At 36.2% G+C, this 25,394-nt stretch overlaps 3 long non-coding RNA genes across 3 annotated transcripts in view; all 3 read right to left on the bottom strand.

Moving 5' to 3' along the window:
* Positions 1-42: 42 nt before the first annotated feature.
* Positions 43-4,954, bottom strand: LOC139700466 (uncharacterized). Its single transcript, XR_011703696.1, has 6 exons — positions 4,882-4,954; positions 4,291-4,460; positions 2,156-4,113; positions 1,518-1,674; positions 927-1,096; positions 43-749 (listed from the first exon to the last, which is right to left on the bottom strand). It is a non-coding gene; the product is annotated as an uncharacterized lncRNA (long non-coding RNA).
* Positions 4,955-6,749: 1,795 nt separating this feature from the next.
* Positions 6,750-7,643, bottom strand: LOC139700465 (uncharacterized). Its single transcript, XR_011703695.1, has 3 exons — positions 7,571-7,643; positions 6,980-7,149; positions 6,750-6,802 (listed from the first exon to the last, which is right to left on the bottom strand). It is a non-coding gene; the product is annotated as an uncharacterized lncRNA (long non-coding RNA).
* Positions 7,644-8,608: 965 nt separating this feature from the next.
* The window catches only part of LOC139700464 (uncharacterized), a 33,363-nt gene continuing 16,577 nt past the window's right edge, over positions 8,609-25,394 (bottom strand). Inside the window, exons 3-7 of the long non-coding RNA XR_011703694.1 lie at positions 21,101-21,259; positions 10,898-12,118; positions 10,260-10,416; positions 9,669-9,838; positions 8,609-9,491 (exon numbers count right to left, since the gene is read on the bottom strand). This is a non-coding gene — a long non-coding RNA (uncharacterized lncRNA). The remainder of the gene's footprint in view (positions 9,492-9,668; positions 9,839-10,259; positions 10,417-10,897; positions 12,119-21,100; positions 21,260-25,394) is intronic.

The following is a 25,394-nucleotide window of genomic DNA, read 5'->3' as shown; positions in this document are numbered from 1 at the left end:
GGAGACGGGGGATTAGTACATATATACATATAACACTCCCCACCAAAACCGCGTAAATACCCACGATGGGTTGCCTTACGGGCCCTAACTACGCAACGTTTTGCACCGCTAAGTGCCTAACTAAAAACGCGCCCTAATCTTTCTTCATCCAAGATGTCTTCTCTTTTCTTTCTTCATTCTTGACATCCATGATCTTTTCTTGAAATCACCTGTGGAGAGAACGGATTAGTACACAAAAACATATAACACTCCCCACCAAAACCGCGTAAATACCCACGATGGGTTGCCTTACGGGCCCTAACTACGCAACGTTTTGCACCGCTAAGTGCCTAACTAAAAACGCGCCCTAAGCTTTCTTCACACTTCTTTCTTCATCCAAGATGTCTTCTCTTTTCTCTCTTCATTCTTGACATTCATGATCTTCTTTTCTTGAAGTCACCTGTGGAGAGGGGGGATTAGTACACATATACATATAACACTCCCCACCAAAACCGCGTAAAAACCCACGGCGGGTTGCCTTAAGGGCCCTAACTTTGCAATGTTTTGCACCGCTAAGTGCCTAACTAAAATACGTGCCCTAAGCTTTCTTCCAACTTCTTTCTTCATCCAAAGAAGTGTGCTCTCCTCATTTTTCATTCTTGATATCCATAATCTTGCAATCGTTTCATCAAGTGAAATTGATGAAAATTTCCATTCCTCAGGTTTAATGCAGTAAGTTCTGCATTATTTCTTCATTATCCGCATATTTTCTGTAAAGAAAGTGGAATTCATGTATGTATTTTATGTATTACTATTATTCTAATTAAACAGTATAACATGAGTCACAGCAGATAATGCTTCTTGCATTTTTCTCTTTTTTCTGATGAATTAATAAACTACCAACACGAACGACGGAAAATTTCCGTAAAAATGAATCCAACTCTTACAAATTCCTCGCTCCAACTTCCTTCTCCATCGGAGGTAGTGTTCTCTGTTCATTCTTCCCGCTCATAATCTTGTCATATATTCATTTAGGAAGAAGTTGAAGTGATGATAAAATCCATGTTTTACATTTTTTCCTGGTTCCATTAATATCCATTCAGGATCCATTAATTATCTGTGAAGAGAATTGATTTTACAATGACTAACCTATTTTTACTATAAATTTATACAGTTATTCTCTTTACTATTACACTGGTCATAGCATTTCATGCTTTTGGATTTATACTACTTTTTATCATCATTTAAAACATGAACAACAGATAATGTCTTGAATTATCATTTATGGAATTATTTGCTTAAAAAAGTGATTTCAAAAAATAAAACTTTTTTTGCATATGTGCCTTGATGAACAAGGTTATTGTTATCACTATATTACGTAGCATTCGTCAATATCCGAAAGTCATTGTAAGGGCAGAGAAAAAACTTTAAAGCTATACATAAATAGAATTCGAGTAACAAGGCGACTACTAGAAATTTATCTGCCCCAACTATTATCCCATTGGATTACTAACTTAAATATGCACCCCAATAATTACTTTGATTTCGTTCTCCATCGGAGGAATACTTTCTCTTCCTTCTTGACGTATGTGATTTTCACATTTCTTCTAGAAGGGACTGAAACTGATGTTAAATGACATCCTTAAGGTTTTCTCCGGCAAGAGCTGTATTTTGCTTTCCGTCTCCAGAACGTATCTGCAATAAAAGTAGATTTTACAATTAATTCATTTATTTATTATATTTATAATTATTATTCTGATTATGTAGATTTTTATTGGTGAAAGATGATGACGATCATTCCTCCATTTTATCTCATAACTAATAGAAATTACAAGCTTGAGCAACGGAAAATGTCCTTAAAAGTGAATCATCCACATTTCTACTACGAAAAAGCTAAATAGCTAAATATGTAAAACATAGCAAGTAACTTGGCTGTTACTGTTGTTAAAAGTTATCTTTTCTGATTTACTGTATGCCCATTTGCAAGAGGGACAAGAAATGTGTTGTAGCCAAACGATCTACTTAGACAGTACATTTAAGCAACGTAGAGAAATAGGCTAGAAATGCAAACCGCAATCTCTTAACTTGAAAATCAATGTTGGAAAAGAATTATTTGAAGGACAAAAACTAAGGATTAAAAGGAAAATTCTTTTCTATTGATGAAATTAAGAACTACCTTCTATCGGAGGAAGTGTTTTCCTGTCTCTTCTTTCTTCATTCTTGACATCCAATTTTCTTTTCTTAAAGTCACCTGTGGAGAGAGCGGATTATCACACATATACATGCAACATTCCCCACCAAAACCACGTAAAAACCCACGACGGGTTGCCTTATGGGCCCTAACTACGCAACGTTTTGCACCGCTAAGTGCCTAACTAAAACACGCGCCCTTAGCTTTCTTCACACTTCTTTCTTCATCCAAAGAAGTCTTCTCTCTTCATTCTTGACATCCATGATCTTCTTTCCTTGAAGTCACCTGTGGAGAGAACGGATTAGTACACATATACATATAACACTCCCCACCAAAACCGCGTAAAAACCCACGACGGGTTGCCTTATGGGCCCTAACTACGCAAGGTTTTGCACCGCTAAGTGCCTAACTAAAACACGCGCCCTAAGCTTTCTTCATACTTGTTTCTTCATCCAAGAAGTCTTCTCTTTTCTTTCTTCATTCTTGACATCCATTATCTTCTTTCTTGAAGTCACCTGTGGAGAGAACGGATTAGTACACATATACATATAACACTCCCCACCAAAACCGCGTAAATACCCACGACGGGTTGCCTTGTGGGCCCTAACTACGCAACGTTTTGCACCGCTAAGTGCCTAACTAAAACACGGGCCCTAAGCTTTCTTCATACTTCTTTCTTCATCAAAGAAGTCTTCTCTTTTCTTTCTTCATTCTTGACATCCATTATCTTCTTTTCTTGAAGTCACCTGTGGAGAAAGGGGATTAGTACACATATACATATAACACTCCCCACCAAAACCGCGTAAAAACCCACGGCGGGCTGCCTTATGGGCCCTAACTACGCAACGTTTTACACCGCTAAGTGCCTAACTAAAAACGCGCCCTAATCTTTCTTCATCCAAGATGTCTTCTCTTTTCTTTCTTCATTCTTGACATCCATGATCTTTTCTTGAAATCACCTGTGGAGAAAGGGGATTAGTTCACAAATACAAATAACACTCCCCACCAAAACCGCGTAAAAACCCACGACGGGTTGCCTTATGGGCCCTAACTACGCAACGTTTTGCACCGCTAAGTGCCTAACTAAAACACGGGCCCTAAGCTTTCTTCACACTTCTTTCTTCATCCAGGAAGTCTTCTCTTTTCTTTCTTCATTCTTGATATCCATTATCTTCTTTTCTTGAAGTCACCTGTGGAGACGGGGGATTAGTACACATATACATATAACACTCCCCACCAAAACCGCGTAAATACCCACGATGGGTTGCCTTACGGGCCCTAACTACGCAACGTTTTGCACCGCTAAGTGCCTAACTAAAAACGCGCCCTAATCTTTCTTCATCCAAGATGTCTTCTCTTTTCTTTCTTCATTCTTGACATCCATGATCTTTTCTTGAAATCACCTGTGGAGAGAACGGATTAGTACACAAAAACATATAACACTCCCCACCAAAACCGCGTAAATACCCACGATGGGTTGCCTTACGGGCCCTAACTACGCAACGTTTTGCACCGCTAAGTGCCTAACTAAAAACGCGCCCTAAGCTTTCTTCACACTTCTTTCTTCATCCAAGATGTCTTCTCTTTTCTCTCTTCATTCTTGACATTCATGATCTTCTTTTCTTGAAGTCACCTGTGGAGAGGGGGGATTAGTACACATATACATATAACACTCCCCACCAAAACCGCGTAAAAACCCACGGCGGGTTGCCTTAAGGGCCCTAACTTTGCAATGTTTTGCACCGCTAAGTGCCTAACTAAAATACGTGCCCTAAGCTTTCTTCCAACTTCTTTCTTCATCCAAAGAAGTGTGCTCTCTTCATTTTTCATTCTTGATATCCATAATCTTGCAATCGTTTCATCAAGTGAAATTGATGAAAATTTCCATTCCTCAGGTTTAATGCAGTAAGTTCTGCATTATTTCTTCATTATCCGCATATTTTCTGTAAAGAAAGTGGAATTCATGTATGTATTATATGTATTACTATTATTCTAATTAAACAGTATAACATGAGTCACAGCAGATAATGCTTCTTGCATTTTTCTCTTTTTTCTGATGAATTAATAAACTACCAACATGAACGACGGAAAATTTTCGTAAAAATGAATCCAACTCTTACAAATTCCTCGCTCCAACTTCCTTCTCCATCGGAGGTAGTGTTCTCTGTTCATTCTTCCCGCTCATAATCTTGTCATATATTCATTTAGGAAGAAGTTGAAGTGATGATAAAATCCATGTTTTACATTTTTTCCTGGTTCCATTAATATCCATTCAGGATCCATTAATTATCTGTGAAGAGAATGGATTTTACAATGACTAACCTATTTTTACTATAAATTTATACAGTTATTCTCTTTACTATTACACTGGTCATAGCATTTCATGCTTTTGGATTTATACTACTTTTTATCATCATTTAAAACATGAACAACAGATAATGTCTTGAATTATCATTTATGGAATTATTTGCTTAAAAACGTGATTTCAAAAAATAAAACTTTTTTTGCATATGTGCCTTGATGAACAAGGTTATTGTTATCACTATATTACGTAGCATTCGTCAATATCCGAAAGTCATTGTAAGGGCAGAGAAAAAACTTTAAAGCTATATATAAATAGAATTCGAGTAACAAGGCGACCACCAGAAATTTATCTGCCCCAACTATTATCCCATTGGATTACTAACTTAAATATGCACCCCAATCATTACTTTGATTTCGTTCTCCATCGGAGGAATACTTTCTCTTCCTTCTTGACGTATGTGATTTTCACATTTCTTCTAGAAGGGACTGAAACTGATGTTAAATTACATCCTTAAGGTTTTCTCCGGCAAGAGCTGTATTTTGCTTTCCGTCTCCAGAACGTATCTGCAATAAAAGTAGATTTTACAATTAATTCATTTATTTATTATATTTATAATTATTATTCTGATTATGTAGATTTTTATTGGTGAAAGATGATGACGATCATTCCTCCATTTTATCTCATAACTAATAGAAATTACAAGCTTGAGCAACGGAAAATGTCCTTAAAAGTGAATCATCCACATTTCTACTAAGAAAAAGCTAAATAGCTAAATATGTAAAACATAGCAAGTAACTTGGCTGTTACTGTTGTTAAAAGTTATCTTTTCTGATTTACTGTATGCCCATTTGCAAGAGGGACAAGAAATGTGTTGTAGCCAAACGATCTACTTAGACAGTACATTTAAGCAACGTAGAGAAAAAGGCTAGAAATGCAAACCGCAATCTCTTAACTTGAAAATCAATGTTGGAAAAGAATTATTTGAAGGACAAAAACTAAGGATTAAAAGGAAAATTCTTTTCTATTGATGAAATTAAGAACTACCTTCTATCGGAGGAAGTGTTTTCTTGTCTCTTCTTTCTTCATTCTTGACATCCAATTTTCTTTTCTTAAAGTCACCTGTGGAGAGAGCGGATTATCACACATATACATGCAACATTCCCCACCAAAACCACGTAAAAACCCACGACGGGTTGCCTTATGGGCCCTAACTACGCAACGTTTTGCACCGCTAAGTGCCTAACTAAAACACGCGCCCTTAGCTTTCTTCACACTTCTTTCTTCATCCAAAGAAGTCTTCTTTCTTCATTCTTGACATCCATTATCTTCTTTCTTGAAGTCACCTGTGGAGAGAACGGATTAGTACACATATACATATAACACTCCCCACCAAAACCGCGTAAATACCCACGACGGGTTGCCTTGTGGGCCCTAACTACGCAACGTTTTGCACCGCTAAGTGCCTAACTAAAACACGGGCCCTAAGCTTTCTTCATACTTCTTTCTTCATCAAAGAAGTCTTCTCTTTTCTTTCTTCATTCTTGACATCCATTATCTTCTTTTCTTGAAGTCACCTGTGGAGAAAGGGGATTAGTACACATATACATATAACACTCCCCACCAAAACCGCGTAAATACCCACGATGGGTTGCCTTACGGGCCCTAACTACGCAACGTTTTGCACCGCTAAGTGCCTAACTAAAAACGCGCCCTAATCTTTCTTCATCCAAGATGTCTTCTCTTTTCTTTCTTCATTCTTGACATCCATGATCTTTTCTTGAAATCACCTGTGGAGAGAACGGATTAGTACACAAAAACATATAACACTCCCCACCAAAACCGCGTAAATACCCACGATGGGTTGCCTTACGGGCCCTAACTACGCAACGTTTTGCACCGCTAAGTGCCTAACTAAAAACGCGCCCTAAGCTTTCTTCACACTTCTTTCTTCATCCAAGATGTCTTCTCTTTTCTCTCTTCATTCTTGACATTCATGATCTTCTTTTCTTGAAGTCACCTGTGGAGAGGGGGGATTAGTACACATATACATATAACACTCCCCACCAAAACCGCGTAAAAACCCACGGCGGGTTGCCTTAAGGGCCCTAACTTTGCAATGTTTTGCACCGCTAAGTGCCTAACTAAAATACGTGCCCTAAGCTTTCTTCCAACTTCTTTCTTCATCCAAAGAAGTGTGCTCTCTTCATTTTTCATTCTTGATATCCATAATCTTGCAATCGTTTCATCAAGTGAAATTGATGATAATTTCCATTCCTCAGGTTTAATGCAGTAAGTTCTGCATTATTTCTTCATTATCCGCATATTTTCTGTAAAGAAAGTGGAATTCATGTATGTATTATATGTATTACTATTATTCTAATTAAACAGTATAACATGAGTCACAGCAGATAATGCTTCTTGCATTTTTCTCTTTTTTCTGATGAATTAATAAACTACCAACATGAACGACGGAAAATTTCCGTAAAAATGAATCCCACTCTTACAAATTCCTCGCTCCAACTTCCTTCTCCATCGGAGGTAGTGTTCTCTGTTCATTCTTCCCGCTCATAATCTTGTCATATATTCATTTAGGAAGAAGTTGAAGTGATGATAAAATCCATGTTTTACATTTTTTCCTGGTTCCATTAATATCCATTCAGGATCCATTAATTATCTGTGAAGAGAATGGATTTTACAATGACTAACCTATTTTTACTATAAATTTATACAGTTATTCTCTTTACTATTACACTGGTCATAGCATTTCATGCTTTTGGATTTATACTACTTTTTATCATCATTTAAAACATGAACAACAGATAATGTCTTGAATTATCATTTATGGAATTATTTGCTTAAAAACGTGATTTCAAAAAATAAAACTTTTTTTGCATATGTGCCTTGATGAACAAGGTTATTGTTATCACTATATTACGTAGCATTCGTCAATATCCGAAAGTCATTGTAAGGGCAGAGAAAAAACTTTAAAGCTATATATAAATAGAATTCGAGTAACAAGGCGACCACCAGAAATTTATCTGCCCCAACTATTATCCCATTGGATTACTAACTTAAATATGCACCCCAATCATTACTTTGATTTCGTTCTCCATCGGAGGAATACTTTCTCTTCCTTCTTGACGTATGTGATTTTCACATTTCTTCTAGAAGGGACTGAAACTGATGTTAAATTACATCCTTAAGGTTTTCTCCGGCAAGAGCTGTATTTTGCTTTCCGTCTCCAGAACGTATCTGCAATAAAAGTAGATTTTACAATTAATTCATTTATTTATTATATTTATAATTATTATTCTGATTATGTAGATTTTTATTGGTGAAAGATGATGACGATCATTCCTCCATTTTATCTCATAACTAATAGAAATTACAAGCTTGAGCAACGGAAAATGTCCTTAAAAGTGAATCATCCACATTTCTACTAAGAAAAAGCTAAATAGCTAAATATGTAAAACATAGCAAGTAACTTGGCTGTTACTGTTGTTAAAAGTTATCTTTTCTGATTTACTGTATGCCCATTTGCAAGAGGGACAAGAAATGTGTTGTAGCCAAACGATCTACTTAGACAGTACATTTAAGCAACGTAGAGAAAAAGGCTAGAAATGCAAACCGCAATCTCTTAACTTGAAAATCAATGTTGGAAAAGAATTATTTGAAGGACAAAAACTAAGGATTAAAAGGAAAATTCTTTTCTATTGATGAAATTAAGAACTACCTTCTATCGGAGGAAGTGTTTTCTTGTCTCTTCTTTCTTCATTCTTGACATCCAATTTTCTTTTCTTAAAGTCACCTGTGGAGAGAGCGGATTATCACACATATACATGCAACATTCCCCACCAAAACCACGTAAAAACCCACGACGGGTTGCCTTATGGGCCCTAACTACGCAACGTTTTGCACCGCTAAGTGCCTAACTAAAACACGCGCCCTTAGCTTTCTTCACACTTCTTTCTTCATCCAAAGAAGTCTTCTTTCTTCATTCTTGACATCCATTATCTTCTTTCTTGAAGTCACCTGTGGAGAGAACGGATTAGTACACATATACATATAACACTCCCCACCAAAACCGCGTAAATACTTACGACGGGTTGCCTTGTGGGCCCTAACTACGCAACGTTTTGCACCGCTAAGTGCCTAACTAAAACACGGGCCCTAAGCTTTCTTCATACTTCTTTCTTCATCAAAGAAGTCTTCTCTTTTCTTTCTTCATTCTTGACATCCATTATCTTCTTTTCTTGAAGTCACCTGTGGAGAAAGGGGATTAGTACACATATACATATAACACTCCCCACCAAAACCGCGTAAATACCCACGATGGGTTGCCTTACGGGCCCTAACTACGCAACGTTTTGCACCGCTAAGTGCCTAACTAAAAACGCGCCCTAATCTTTCTTCATCCAAGATGTCTTCTCTTTTCTTTCTTCATTCTTGACATCCATGATCTTTTCTTGAAATCACCTGTGGAGAGAACGGATTAGTACACAAAAACATATAACACTCCCCACCAAAACCGCGTAAATACCCACGATGGGTTGCCTTACGGGCCCTAACTACGCAACGTTTTGCACCGCTAAGTGCCTAACTAAAAACGCGCCCTAAGCTTTCTTCACACTTCTTTCTTCATCCAAGATGTCTTCTCTTTTCTCTCTTCATTCTTGACATTCATGATCTTCTTTTCTTGAAGTCACCTGTGGAGAGGGGGGATTAGTACACATATACATATAACACTCCCCACCAAAACCGCGTAAAAACCCACGGCGGGTTGCCTTAAGGGCCCTAACTTTGCAATGTTTTGCACCGCTAAGTGCCTAACTAAAATACGTGCCCTAAGCTTTCTTCCAACTTCTTTCTTCATCCAAAGAAGTGTGCTCTCTTCATTTTTCATTCTTGATATCCATAATCTTGCAATCGTTTCATCAAGTGAAATTGATGAAAATTTCCATTCCTCAGGTTTAATGCAGTAAGTTCTGCATTATTTCTTCATTATCCGCATATTTTCTGTAAAGAAAGTGGAATTCATGTATGTATTATATGTATTACTATTATTCTAATTAAACAGTATAACATGAGTCACAGCAGATAATGCTTCTTGCATTTTTCTCTTTTTTCTGATGAATTAATAAACTACCAACATGAACGACGGAAAATTTCCGTAAAAATGAATCCCACTCTTACAAATTCCTCGCTCCAACTTCCTTCTCCATCGGAGGTAGTGTTCTCTGTTCATTCTTCCCGCTCATAATCTTGTCATATATTCATTTAGGAAGAAGTTGAAGTGATGATAAAATCCATGTTTTACATTTTTTCCTGGTTCCATTAATATCCATTCAGGATCCATTAATTATCTGTGAAGAGAATGGATTTTACAATGACTAACCTATTTTTACTATAAATTTATACAGTTATTCTCTTTACTATTACACTGGTCATAGCATTTCATGCTTTTGGATTTATACTACTTTTTATCATCATTTAAAACATGAACAACAGATAATGTCTTGAATTATCATTTATGGAATTATTTGCTTAAAAACGTGATTTCAAAAAATAAAACTTTTTTTGCATATGTGCCTTGATGAACAAGGTTATTGTTATCACTATATTACGTAGCATTCGTCAATATCCGAAAGTCATTGTAAGGGCAGAGAAAAAACTTTAAAGCTATATATAAATAGAATTCGAGTAACAAGGCGACCACCAGAAATTTATCTGCCCCAACTATTATCCCATTGGATTACTAACTTAAATATGCACCCCAATCATTACTTTGATTTCGTTCTCCATCGGAGGAATACTTTCTCTTCCTTCTTGACGTATGTGATTTTCACATTTCTTCTAGAAGGGACTGAAACTGATGTTAAATGACATCCTTAAGGTTTTCTCCGGCAAGAGCTGTATTTTGCTTTCCGTCTCCAGAACGTATCTGCAATAAAAGTAGATTTTACAATTAATTCATTTATTTATTATATTTATAATTATTATTCTGATTATGTAGATTTTTATTGGTGAAAGATGATGACGATCATTCCTCCATTTTATCTCATAACTAATAGAAATTACAAGCTTGAGCAACGGAAAATGTCCTTAAAAGTGAATCATCCACATTTCTACTAAGAAAAAGCTAAATAGCTAAATATGTAAAACATAGCAAGTAACTTGGCTGTTACTGTTGTTAAAAGTTATCTTTTCTGATTTACTGTATGCCCATTTGCAAGAGGGACAAGAAATGTGTTGTAGCCAAACGATCTACTTAGACAGTACATTTAAGCAACGTAGAGAAAAAGGCTAGAAATGCAAACCGCAATCTCTTAACTTGAAAATCAATGTTGGAAAAGAATTATTTGAAGGACAAAAACTAAGGATTAAAAGGAAAATTCTTTTCTATTGATGAAATTAAGAACTACCTTCTATCGGAGGAAGTGTTTTCCTGTCTCTTCTTTCTTCATTCTTGACATCCAATTTTCTTTTCTTAAAGTCACCTGTGGAGAGAGCGGATTATCACACATATACATGCAACATTCCCCACCAAAACCACGTAAAAACCAACGGCGGGTTGCCTTATGGGCCCTAACTACGCAACGTTTTGCACCGCTAAGTGCCTAACTAAAACACGCGCCCTTAGCTTTCTTCACACTTCTTTCTTCATCCAAAGAAGTCTTCTCTCTTCATTCTTGACATCCATGATCTTCTTTCCTTGAAGTCACCTGTGGAGAGAACGGATTAGTACACATATACATATAACACTCCCCACCAAAACCGCGTAAAAACCCACGACGGGTTGCCTTATGGGCCCTAACTACGCAACGTTTTGCACCGCTAAGTGCCTAACTAAAACACGCGCCCTAAGCTTTCTTCATACTTGTTTCTTCATCCAAGAAGTCTTCTCTTTTCTTTCTTCATTCTTGACATCCATGATCTTCTTTCCTTGAAGTCACCTGTGGAGAGAACGGATTAGTACACATATACATATAACACTCCTCACCAAAACCGCGTAAATACCCACGACGGGTTGCCTTGTGGGCCCTAACTACGCAACGTTTTGCACCGCTAAGTGCCTAACTAAAACACGGGCCCTAAGCTTTCTTCATACTTCTTTCTTCATCCAAGAAGTCTTCTCTTTTCTTTCTTCATTCTTGACATCCATTATCTTCTTTTCTTGAAGTCACCTGTGGAGAAAGGGGATTAGTACACATATACATATAACACTCCCCACCAAAACCGCGTAAAAACCCACGGCGGGCTGCCTTATGGGCCCTAACTACGCAACGTTTTGCACCGCTAAGTGCCTAACTAAAACACACGCCCTAAGCTTTCTTCACACTTCTTTCTTCATCCGAGAAGTCTTCTCTTTTCTTTCTTCATTCTTGATATCCATTATCTTCTTTTCTTGAAGTCACCTGTGGAGAGGGGGGATTAGTACACATATACATATAACACTCCCCACCAAAACCGCGTAAATACCCACGACGGGTTGCCTTATGGGCCCTAAATACGCAACGTTTTGCACCGCTAAGTGCCTAACTAAAACACGGGCCCTAAGCTTTCTTCACACTTCTTTCTTCATCCAAGATGTCTTCTCTTTTCTATCTTCATTGTTGACATCCATGATCTTTTCTTGAAGTCACCTGTGGAGAATGGGGATTAGTACACATATACATAAAATAAAATTTGTGTTTTGGATTTTTCTGTGTTTTTTTCTCATGAGTTAACACAAACAACGGAAACTTTCTAAAAAATGAATCATTGACATTTAATAAATAAATTAATGCTAAATAGCTTAAGACATAATAAATGAAATATTGGCTGTAACTGTTCTTGAAAGTTATCTTAATGATGACTGGTTGAGTGTATGCCCATTTACAAGAAGGGTAAAAAATGTGCTGTAGCCAAATGATTTACTGAGACAGGACATTTAAGTAACATGAATAAAAAGGTTATGAATGCAAACAGAAATCTCTCAACTTGAAAATCAAAGTATTGGAAAAGAATGAGGTAAAGGAGAAGACCAAAGAATTAAAAGGAAAAGCCTTATTTGATTGTTGAAAGATGAAACTACCATCTATCGAAGGAAGTGTTGTCTACGATCTTTTTTCTTTCTTTCCTCCAGTACCTTTATTCTTGAGGTAACTTTCCGTTCATGATCTTGTCATTTTTCATCTACGAATGAGTGAAATAAATTCCATCCTTCAGGTCTTTTCCCTTTAGCTGTGTATTATTACTTCATTATCCATAAATTATCTGCACGGAAAGTTGATTTAAAAATTAATTTATTTTACTTTAAATATATACATTTATTTTAATTATCTACTATTACACTTGTCAAAGGAGATCATGCATTTTGCATTTTCACTACTTCTGGCCATCAATTTACCACAACGGAAAACTTCCGGAATAATGGTCATGAAATGAAAAAAGTCTTTTGAAAAATAAAACGCATTTTAGAAATGTGCATTGATTAATTATGATAATTTCTCAGGTAATATTATGTAGCATTAATAAATATAAGAATGCAATTTCATAAGGAGATAAGAAAATATCTTTAAAGGTAAATGTAATCTAAATTCGAGTGACAAGGGGACTACCGGAAATTTATGAAGTAATCAGAGGCCTTTGGGAAAAATTAAATTGCTTTCAATCAATATCAAAGAGCTACTTTGCCTTATGATTCTTACTTTGCAGTGAATTAAATATATTTTTTTACTGAAGAAATGTTACTTACTAAATACAACTGTTTCACTTTCTCAAAATTTAACAGAAATTCAATTTACAAGGTTATTGGCGTTCTCTGAAGAATTTGACGCTTAATGTCAGCAAATTATTTAACAAGTGATTTGTAAGAAATTCACGAAATCTCTATATACTTACAACATGCAACTGGAGATGAATTATATATCCATCCTATCAACCCAGACAACTACGCTCTTATGAAAAAGAATTGATGTCGAATTGCACACTCTTGGAAAATAAATCGAAAAAATAATATTTAAGTCATAAATGCGCGTTGTTTAATTCAAATAAATGTTGACGTAATAATAACCGGAGTAGGTAATATTCTAAGGAATATGAGGAGAGAACAAAGTACCTGTGATACCTAAATTCGAGCTATGGGCTTGTAGCATCTGGCAGAATAATTCATTGAGTAATATTAAAATTTACGTTAAAATTAATTAATGGGATAAAAAATATTAAAGATCAACTTCACTATACGGTTCTTACTTCAAGGTGAACTAAGTGTAATTTGTAATTGACAAATACGATGGGTAACTTAATAATATCATCTACTTAAGTTAATTGAATTTCCAATCACAGGATAATTGATATCCCCAAAATTTTATATTGGATAATGTCAATGACCAACTTTGTTTGGAAGAAATTCACGAAATCTCTATATGCTTACAACTTGCAACTGGAGATGAATTATATATCCATCCTATCAACCCAGACAACTACGCTCTTATGAAAAAGAATTGATGTCGAATTGCACACTCTTGGAAAATAAATCAAAAAAATAATATTTAAGTCATAAATGCGTTTTGTTTAATTCAAATGAATATTGACGTAATAATAACCGGAGTAGGCAATATTCTAAGAAATATGAGGAAAGAACAAAGTACCTGTGATACCTAAATTCGAGCTATGGGCTTGTAGCATCTGGCAGAATAATTCATTGAGTAATATTAAAATGTACGTTAGAATTAATTAATGGGATAAAAAATATTAAAGATCAACTTCACTATACGGTTCTTACTTCAAGGTGAACTAAGTGTAATTTGTAATTGACAAATACGATGGGTAACTTAATAATATCATCTACTTAAGTTAATCGAATTTTGAATCACAGGATAATTGATATCCCCAAAATTTTATATTGGGTAATGTCAATGACCAACTTTGTTCTGCACGGAATCTCTGTGCTTCCATCTTGTACCCTATACTCAAATATATAATGCTTCCTCTTCATCCGCGAAAAATGTTCCTATGCGAACACTTGTCAGGCAATGATGAACTCATTGAAAGTAAATCGAAAAAAAAATTTTTAAACTGTGCATTGATTATTGGGAGTTGATATAATATTGCCTACAATAGGTAATATTTTGAAACAGTGATTATACAGGAGATAAGAAAGTACCTCTAATGCTAAATGTAATCTCAATTTGATTAGCGGGCCAATAAGGGCTCTCAAAAAATTTTAAAAAGTAATATGATACAAGAAATAACACTAGGTAAATATCTTTGCCATTATATATTAAAATGGATTGCAATCAATATCCAAGGGCTATTTTTTCTCACAGTTCTTACTTCAAGCTGAATTAAGTATCATTTTATACAAATATCACGAAGTACTACCATTAAGTAATATTACCTTGAAACACTTCGAAGAGTCTACGCCGAGTGTGCGGGAGGGGGAGAATGTGCAGCGAGGCCATTGGACAAGCGAAGTAGACCCTGTACCCTGAATATAGAAATATTAAATAAATGTGCCCTACTTATGAAATGAATAACCTTTTCACACTTTCACTTTGCTCTTGCCATTTTGTGCAGTGGCAATCGTTCAATGCGTCAACGGGTCGGGGTAGACTTTGCGTCAAATGGCCTTGTCGAGTGTTTTCTACACTGTACCAAAGAGCCATTTTAGCCTTTGACTTAGGGAATAAGATATAACATTGGCCTCTTTACATACTGGAAGATATTATACAAATACTACTCATGAATAGTAAATCCTGCAGGTTTTCTTCTTGATTCAATTTTGAAATTTACTAAAGTCAGGATGCGATGTTACTACTGTCTCAAAGTATGAAATTCCATTCTGTTCAGTTACCCTAATATGACTCGTATAATAATAATTTAACTCTAGAACTCATGCCTTTTTTGGTTCTCTGATTATAAGGCATAAGCAGAAATATTGAATAAGAAATTTCCTTCACCTTGTCTAGGAAAGTCCATAAATTGTGAATTGGAACCGCCGATGTTTTTAAAATAAAGCTACACACCCATTAGGCTGGCATAAATGACCTCAAAAGCATGGACGATGTATGAATGGAAATATTTAAGGAGGATTGATGGCCTGGTGAAAATAAAAGATAAATGCAGAACCCTTAACACTTGATTTATAAAAATACCAAAGTCGCTGTTTTAGACTGGGACATGATTTTATCAGTTAAATGATAATTACACTACCTGTCACTAAAATGAGATATGCCTGAACATTAACCCAGAGGTTGGTGTTAAACCAAATCAAAAAGTAATTTTCACTATGAAATGACCATCTCAATGCAACAATTTCAGAGCGTAAAAATCATTCGCCTTGACTGGGACTCGAACCCAGATCCCTCAATATCCGGTCGAGTGCTTTAGCCACTTAAGCTACCGAGGCGTCCTCTTGAACTCTGAAATTTTGGGGCTTTTAAAGGAACTAGATGTTATGACGAAATACCGTACATACAATGTCACATGTATTCGTAGTCGTGCGCGAGGCGCCACTGTCCACGAGGTTAAAGCCAACTTTAAACACGTATGGTGTTTTCCCTTTGCCAAATTCCAAAGAAACTGCGGGAGATGCCGCAACAGTAACTTTTAACGGAGTCATCCGCTATTATATAAGAGATAAAATGACATGAAAATTTTTCACATCAGCAATAGTACATTTTGCTTGTGTAAGATATTTCCTGTGAAAAAATTCATTAAATGCCATATTTTTTCCAAAGAAGCTATCATGCAATCAATATACGCCAGATTACATCACTCAAAATCAAACAACATGAAAAGCAACATACTGGCCCCATTCATCATTGCGCTGGTATTCAGATTACATCTGAACCTCTCATTTATGGCCGAGGATTAATGGAGCAGGAGTGTGGTACAAGATATGACAATTTTCAGCGAATCAGTTCACTGCAGATGCAATGCACTTCCAAGCAGCTTGAGTTATCCCAAGCCTGGATATCAAAGAAATGTGACCATTTGAAGGAAAAAGACCAATTTATGATGCAAAGGCACCAGCGGCCCCAATGGCAGCCACACATGCTGTGTCTGTGTTTCCAGAGTATTCCAACATAACTGTACTAACTGGTGCATGCCATAGATAAAAGAAGGTGTTTTTAAGTATATTTTGGATGTAAGAAGAACTGTATAGTAATGAACATAGGCTAACAAGCTTAGACATAGAAAGGGAACATGAATTAGATGAACATACAGCCTGTAGCTTAGGTCCATGCATACTAGACAATGTTAGAATGGACAGTAGGGGGGGATGAAATCAAATAAGGCCGGGTGGGTAGACAGAATTTCTGTGGAACTACTAAAAGGTTTACAAAAATGTGGTAGGAAGAGACAATGTATGGACTGATTCATAGTATCTGAGAGGAAGGAATATAGCCAGAATGTTATACGAGATCAGCATTGGTTCCTGTTTGATAAAAGGTAAAGGCTAAATCATGTGTGGATTGCAGAACAATAAGTTTGCTTTCCCGTGACACCAAGCTGAACTATCATTGTATAGAAATACAATTAAATATTACCTCCGACCGCTGCGAAGAGTCGACGCAGAGTGAGGGGGAGGGGGGGATTGTGCAGCGAGGCCATTGGACAAGGGCAGTAGACCCATTACTCCGGAGAAATAGTAAATAAATGTGCCCTACTCATGAAATGAATAACCTTTTCACACTTTCAATTTGCTCTGGTCCTTTTCTACAGTCGCGATCGGTCAATGCGTTGACGGGTCGGGGTCGGATTCAAAATTGTTCAAATCTTTGCGTCATGTGGCCTCTTGAGTTAAATTCACACATCATGCCACAAAATATGAAATAAAAAATTACTTTCACTGAAACAACTCTCGCGGACGGACCAATCTTGTCACAGCGACGGCGCTGCGCATACTTACGCATGTGACGTTAGCCTGACATACGACCGGCCGAATAAAGTACCGCAGCCGAATTCCCGTTACTTTTGGGGTCCCCCTCGTGAGATTCTTTTTTAACAAATCCCACTGATGAATGAAAAATGTTCCTCATGTATAATTCAATCGAAATTCGAATGATAGTCTTGCAGACATGAAAAACAACAAATAGTACGATTTTTACGTCAAGGTTAATTAGGTAATACCTAAAAAAAACCACTGAAAACTAACTATTATCTGCTTCCTAAATTTAATCGGATTTCGAATGACTAGCTAATAGATGTTCACTGAATAATTGAACGCATAATGTCAGTAAGTTATAAAGAAGAAATTCTATAAATGTTCTAGCGCATTCGTCCTGCAATGCACACGTGTCACATTTCCATGCGGAGAATGGTTTTGGAATGATTTACGAATTGGATGTAAATTTAAAAACTCATGCTTTTTAGAAATAAGCATTAATTAAGATAATTGCTGAGATCATGTTACCGAGAGTACTTACAGCGATTTTGAGGGCACATAAGAATGTGCAAAGTAATCTTAGTTCGAATAACTGGCTAATAGGACCTCGCATAATCATTTGAAAAGTAATTGGAGGAAGCAGGGGTGTATTAACCCCATTTGCCGCCCTACGCTATATATAGTCAATGTCTTCTGCCCCCTTAAGGAATTAATTTTCACAATTCAGAGCTTGTGTTTGAATAATGCGAACCAAATTCAATGTGTCCACAAGGTCCTCGCGCCTAACAACAGGAACTAGCGAAAAAAGCAATAGCGTGATCATTCGCAGTACAATGACCAATGTAAACACAGGATTCTCGCTTCTGGCGGCCATTGGTGGAACCTTTTTTCTAAAAAGAAAACGCGTGGGATTTTGAATCAATATGCTTGCATTAAAAAAATTGAAACAACTGAAGAAATAAAATTCCCGGACTTATGCCGCCGCCCCCCTGTGGGCTGACGCCCTACGCTAAGGCGTAGTTGGCGTGCAGGTAAATACGCCCCTGGGAGGAAGCTAGTAAGTAATTATTGAATAGGATTTCAATCAATATGAAAGAGCTACTTCACCTTACGATTCCTTCCTTCAAGGCGTATTAAGTATCATTTTTATTTGACCAATACCATTTGACAATGGCAAATTTAGTTCGAGAATAGGCGTTTACCGAAATATAAACGAGTAATGTCCGTAAGTAAATTAGAAGGTAATAAAAAAAATTTACTAAATGTCTAAGAGCTTAGGTTATAGAAGTTTTTACAAACATTTAATTAACAACAACCACCAGAAACCGACAAATGTCACTTACGTAAACTTGATTCGAAATTCGAATGACTGGCTAACAGAGTTTAACGAAACAATGTAACGTCATTAATAGGTTAGTGGTAATTAAAGAAATTCGCCAAATGTTTAAGTGCTTCATCCATTTAACCCAGGATGAAATACATCCCAGTCAAGGCGAATGATTTTTAAACTCTTGCCTTGAAATGCACATTAGCGGATGACTCTGTTAGAAGGTACTGTTGCGGCATCTCCCGCAGTTTCTTTGGAACATATCATTTCTATTCAGCTGCGACAGCAACGCCCCTATACAGTAAATAACTGTGGAGTAATGCACTCATGGGAAGTATATGCCATTAGTAATATATTAGTAAAAACCAAATCGTATGTTGGAAATGCTAGTTATTAATTAAGATAATTGTTGTCATAAATATTTGTCGACTAAGAATGCGTTAAAATATGAGACAGCGATTTTTAGGGGCGTTCGAATGGAAGTTCACCGACTTATTTGACAAATAATGTCAGAAATTAGTTACAACATTCGGGCGTCTGAAAAGTTGCCGATCTAACAAAGATGCAACACTTTTTTTCTAAAATGTTTGAGGTTGGAAACTTTTTAAACTTGTCGACTCTTAATTAGGAAAACACCTAAACCCCAATGCCTAAAAGCTTCCATCTTGTACCCCGAGATGAATTTCCTATTTAGCCACAACAAAGACGTTCTTATGCAAAGAATTTTTATGGACCTCAAATGCATTCATGGAAACTAAATCGAAATAAATGACAATAAAAGACACTTAATGCGCATTGCTTTACAAAGATCATTGATGACGTAAAATCATCTGGATTACCTAAAATTATGAGGAAGCGACTTAAGCGGGGAGAGGACAAAGTGTCTATTGTACTAAATTGAATCTGAATTCGAGGAACAGGCTAACAGCGACTCAAAGAATAATTAATGAAATATTCTTAGGATGCACGATAGTAATTATTATATAAATAGGATTTCAATCGATATCAAAGGTTAACTTTGCCTTACGATTCTTACTCAAGGTGAATTCGAGGTATCATTCTTACTTTAAAAATATTGCTGTTATCTAACTAATATCTCCTTGGTAAATCTGATTGAAATTCGAAAGACCGGCTAAGACGTTCACCTAATACTTTAACGAATTATGCCAGTAAATATTTTTAAGAAGATGGTGTAAAAAGAATGTCGGTAATAGTTAAATGTACGAATAAAAAGTAAGTTATTAGGAAGAAATTAACTAAATCTCTATTTGCTTCCATCTTGCTCCCAAAGATGTCTTGAGCAATAAATATAAAGTTATACGAGTAATGTCAGTAAGTTATTAGGACGAAATAAACAGACTATTATTAAACCATCCTATTAACCGCGAAAAGCTCACACCATCAATCAATAGTTTTTATAAATTGATGCGTTCAAGTAATTCGAGGAGAAGAATTCGAGTAATAGACTTGTAGCGACTCGCAGAATTATTAAAAAGTAATGATAGGGTGTACCTTAGTAATTATTAAAAAGGGTTCAACGTGAATTAATACCATTCTTGTTTATCAAATACCACATAACACTTCCCCGTGTCCACTACGTGCAATTTAATCGAAATTCTAACGACAGGCTAATAGACGTTCATCAAGAAATTACACAAGTGATGTCAGCAGAAATACTATAGTTACGATGAAGATATTCACAAAATCTCTTCGTGATTCGTTCTTGTAGATCATTACTAGATCATCCATCCTATTTTTCCGCGACAACCGCATTCCAATGCGAATGTCGCGAATAGTCGTTTGGAATAATGCACTCGTGAAAAGTCGAAAAAATATTTTTTTTAAATGCGCATTGACCGCATGCTCCAGATTGTGGACATGCTGACGTAATATTTCCTCAAGTACGTAAAATTTTAAGAGTGATTTTTTCAGAGAGAAGAAATAATATCTCCTTATCTAATACTATATGCAATCTAAACACGATTAACGTGCTTACTACTAGTAGAAGAGCATAGAAGTAATCTGAGGGAGTACGTAACTAAGTCGTCTTTATTAATTAGGTTCCGAATGAAAACCGAAGAGCTAAGTCACCTTCCGATTCTTACGTAAAGTAAATCATTCTTATTTTACTTATGCCACTAGAAACTGTTGTAGTAATACTTATGTGCGTAGTGATACGTAAAACGAAAATACGTTTGTAAAAATTGAGAAGATTTCACCTAATGTCTAAGGGCGTCCGTGTCGTAACCCAATAGGGTTTACGTGCGAAAACACTTTAACCACGACGACGCCGCTCCTATGCGAAGAATGGTTATGGAAATGGGCCACTCATGGAATGTACATCTGTGCATTTTGAACTCAGAACATTGATAAAATCCTCAGTTATCTACATATCACCCTGAATATGAAACGTTACCTACTTACCACGATTTCCACCAGCTATCGATTTCGAACTCCTTGGCTGGGTTATTCCGTGGTCTTCCTACTGTCACGACTTCTTCCCATGGAGCTAGAAGATTGAGTTCTTTCCGATCCAACCCGTTTGGAATTTCTCACCAGTTCCTTATTCACCCCTTGAATTCCCTGGAACAAATTTAAAAAGGATCATCATCAGAGAAAACGAAAATCAATTGTCGAGTGGATTAGGGAAATAATACCAGGACAGCTAAAACTAAGAAAAGGAGGTCTAGGACTCAGTTCACGACTTCTTAGTTCGGCATTGAAAGCACGACGCATCCTAAAACACAAGGGATAGTATTACATAAAATAACGATTTTACATTTCACAGAATTCGGTAAAATGATTACGCACTAATTAGAACAGCCAACAGTAAGCCTCTAACAGGTAAGAATATCGAACCCTCACGCGCGTGGTAAGAATAAAATATTCTTATCACTCCCTGTGCAGATGCACATAATCGAAGTTAACTGTTTCGAAAGAACTGCGTGCCATCATCGCGTAATTCGAGCCAAAATTGTTAATTTAATTAAAAAACGTACGTTGAGAACTATTGTATGCTTATTACTGGATTGCTTTAATGAGCAATGTTCTTAGTTTGGGCTTCATGCATGGATGGAGCTTCTTACCTCCGATCACTGCGAAGAGTCGGCGCAGAATGAGGGCGAAATGTGAAAAAGTAGTGTCCTCACAAATGAACAAATGACGTAATACGATGACGCAGAAACGTAATGCAAGGGGGTGGGGGATGAACAAGTATTGCTCAAGTCAAACTTTCTGAAGCCGTTAGCAGTAAATTGAAAAGAGGTCATGGCTGCTAATCCTGTATACCACACTACACAAGATCTAATGCAGAGGTCTCCTCATTTAACTCTCGGGGTCGATGTAAAATGGGTCAGCTGGAGTGTTACCTAAAGAGAGAGGGAGCTGTTGACCGCGAATACCAGTTTAATTCCATGACTCATGAGATTGGCTGGTGGGCCTCCTACACCGTGTGATAGGAATCGAATGGGGGAGTTGGGATGGGAGGGGCTTTGGCTTTCGTTCCCCGCAAAGACCGGGGGGGGGGGGGATCATGCAGGGAGGCCATTAGACAAGCGCAGTAGACCCATTTCTCCGAAGAAATATTAAATAAATGTGCCCCACTCATGAAATGAATAACCTTTTCACATTTTCACTTGGCTCTTGTCTTTTGGTACAGTCGCGATCGTTCAATGCGTCAACGGGTCGGGGTAGACTGCGTCAAGTGGCTTAGTCGAGTGTTTCCTACACTATGTACCAAGGAGTCATTTGGGCCTTTGACTTAGGGAATAAGATATAACATTGGCCTGTTTACATACTGCAAGATATTACACCAATACCACTAATGAATAGTAAATGCTGCAGGATTTCCTCTTGATTCAATTTTGAAATTTACAAAAGTCAGGATGCGATGTCACTACTTTCTCAAAGTATGAAATTCCATTCCGTTCACTTACCCTCATATGACTCATATAATATTAATTTAACTTCCTGCCTGTAACTGTTGTTATGACTTCACCTTGTCAAGGAAAGTCCATAAATTGTGAATTGGAACCGCCCATGTTTTGAAAATAAAGCTACATACCCATTAGGCTGGCATAAATGACCGCAAAAGCATGGACTGTGTATGAATGGATATATTTGAGGAGGATTGATGGCCTGGTGAAATAGGGCAAAATATGCAGAATCTTGTTAAAATGTGGTATTTAGATCTGCCTTAACATTTGAATTTTAAAAATACAACAGGTGCTGTTTTAGACAGAGGCATAATTTAATCAGTCCGCAAGCAACTTTCACCGAATAAGTTAAAGAGTAAATACGTTAGTGAGTTATCAGGGAGAATTTCACATTAAGATGTTTATTCACGCGCGTTCGTCTTGTAATCCGAGATCAGTAGCACAACATTCCCACTGAGCCGTGACGACGCTCTAATGCGAATAATTGTTATGAAATGGTGCACTAAAGAAAATTAAATGGAAAAATAATTCGTATATTATAAATACGTATCAATTATTTAGATAATTGTTGATCTAATATTACATGGTTTGATTCCCAGGGATTGTAGCCTGCAGCTTCTCCCAAGCTTTGTGATTTGGGAGGAATCAATTTTATTGTTACAATTAGCACTGAAAACTATGGGGGCAGAGATGAGGAAGTACGTCTAATACTAAATTGTATTCTAAATTCGAGTAACGGGCAATAAGCGACTTGCAAAATAATTTTAAAATAATATTGGGGTACGGTAGTAACTATTTAAAGTAACTATATAAAGAGCTTCACTGCCTGACGATTCTAAATTCAAGGCAAATCACTGTCATTCTTATTTAACAAATACCACCAAACATTTACAAATGTGTACAGCATCAAATTTAATCGGAATTCAAATGACATGCTAGTAGATGCTCATCGATAAATTGAACGAGTGACTTCAGCAAAAAAGTAAAAACGGAGAAAAATTCAAACGATGTCAAGGGACTCCAATGTTTTCACCCAAGATGAATTCCATATCATTCCTATTAATCCGTGACAACGCTTGTATGCGAAATCATCAGGTAATGATGCACTCATGGAAAGTAAGTCGAAAAAATATACACTTTTGAATAATACGGAATGACAAAAGAGATATGTTGATGTAATATTGCCTGGGTTACGTCAAATTGTGAGACAGCCTTTGTGGACAAATTATCTCAAATACTAAATGTTATCTAAATTAATATAAAAGAGCTAATTCACCTTCCGATTCTTACCTAAAATGAATCATTCTTATTTTACGTATACCGCTGGAAACTTGCTCCTATTCACGCATAAAAACGACGCTCTCATGCGGATTATGGTTATGAAATGGTGCACTAAAGAAACGCAAATCGAAATAACCTATACGTTTGTTTTAAAGGCGTATTAATTAATTTAGATAATTGTTAATATATCAAAGAGCAGTAAAAATTATGAGACGGTAATTTTTCGGGGAGAGAAGAAAGTACCTCTAATGCCAACTGTAATCTAAAATCAAGAAACATGCTAATAGGGACTCGAAGAATAAATTAAAAAGTAATCTGATATGGTAGGTCAATAGTCATTAAACCAAGGATTTAAATCAATATATAAGAGCTACTTCCCCTTAGGATTGTTACTTCAAGGAGAATCAAGTATCATTTTTATTTGACAAATACCTCTAGCCATTAAATATTATCACCTTAGTCAAATGACAGCCTAATAGAAGTTCATCGAATAATTTATAAGTAATTTCAATACCTAGTTTCAAAGTTATTAGGAAAAATTCACTATATATTTAAGAGAATTCGTCTAGTAATCCGAGTTCAATCCATCGTATCAACCGGCATAATAATAATAATACTTGATTCATTTTGAAAAATGGTACAACCATATTAAATGTCATCAATATAAATATTATTTTACATAAAAATGAGTTCTTAGATGCCACGAAGATTGTCACAAAAGAATTCATCAAATGAGTAAAGTGGGTGAGCAAGTAATCAGGTATATACCCTATTCTTGAGACTCTGGATACAGTCTGATTTTAACTGAGTAGGCAGATAGTTATACAGTCATATGTTTATATTATGAAATGTGTAAAGTTGATGACAATCTACAATATGTAGTATTTAGATTTGATCTACCTCTTGTGGGGTATTTATGGATGTTAGATCTTTATTGGTAAGTTTCTAGATTAACTTTCACATGAATCAGAGCCTCAAAGATATCTAAACTAAGGGCAATCCATAAGATTCCATACCAAATAAAAAAAAGGTTTGTGGGCAGCATCAATGATATGAGAGAAAAAATTGTCTTTAACAGCTTTAAAGAAAAATTATTTACAGCATCTGGGATAAAAGGAAGATTTTCCTTTCCATTACCATGACCAACTGCTTGATTGATTACTCTGCCCTTTGTAAATTTTTTGAATTCAATATGAAATGCTAATAAGCTTTATTTTTTGCACACTTAACTTTGTGATATTATCTATATCAAGTAAGCCTCTTTGTCATGCAGGCTTCCGCTGATTTTGTTAGAGTTATAGTAGCTAAGTAAATCATTTCTAAGAGCTAATAATTCCCCAGTATACCAGAGATTATTTTTATTTTTAGTGGGCATGGAGTTTAGTATTTTTTCGGAAATCATTGTTCAAAAATGTCAAAGAAGTTACCTTAAAACAAGTTTTCTATACAGAGTCTGTGTAAATACCATTCCAATTCATTCAAGATAGAAGCAGTTGGAAACT

The sequence above is a fragment of the Hetaerina americana genome, unplaced genomic scaffold, assembly GCF_022747635.1.
Source record: "Hetaerina americana unplaced genomic scaffold, ioHetAmer1.1.p SCAF_101, whole genome shotgun sequence".
NCBI classification, from domain to species: domain Eukaryota; kingdom Metazoa; phylum Arthropoda; class Insecta; order Odonata; family Calopterygidae; genus Hetaerina; species Hetaerina americana.
This window is presented reverse-complemented; position numbering and strand designations above follow the sequence as displayed.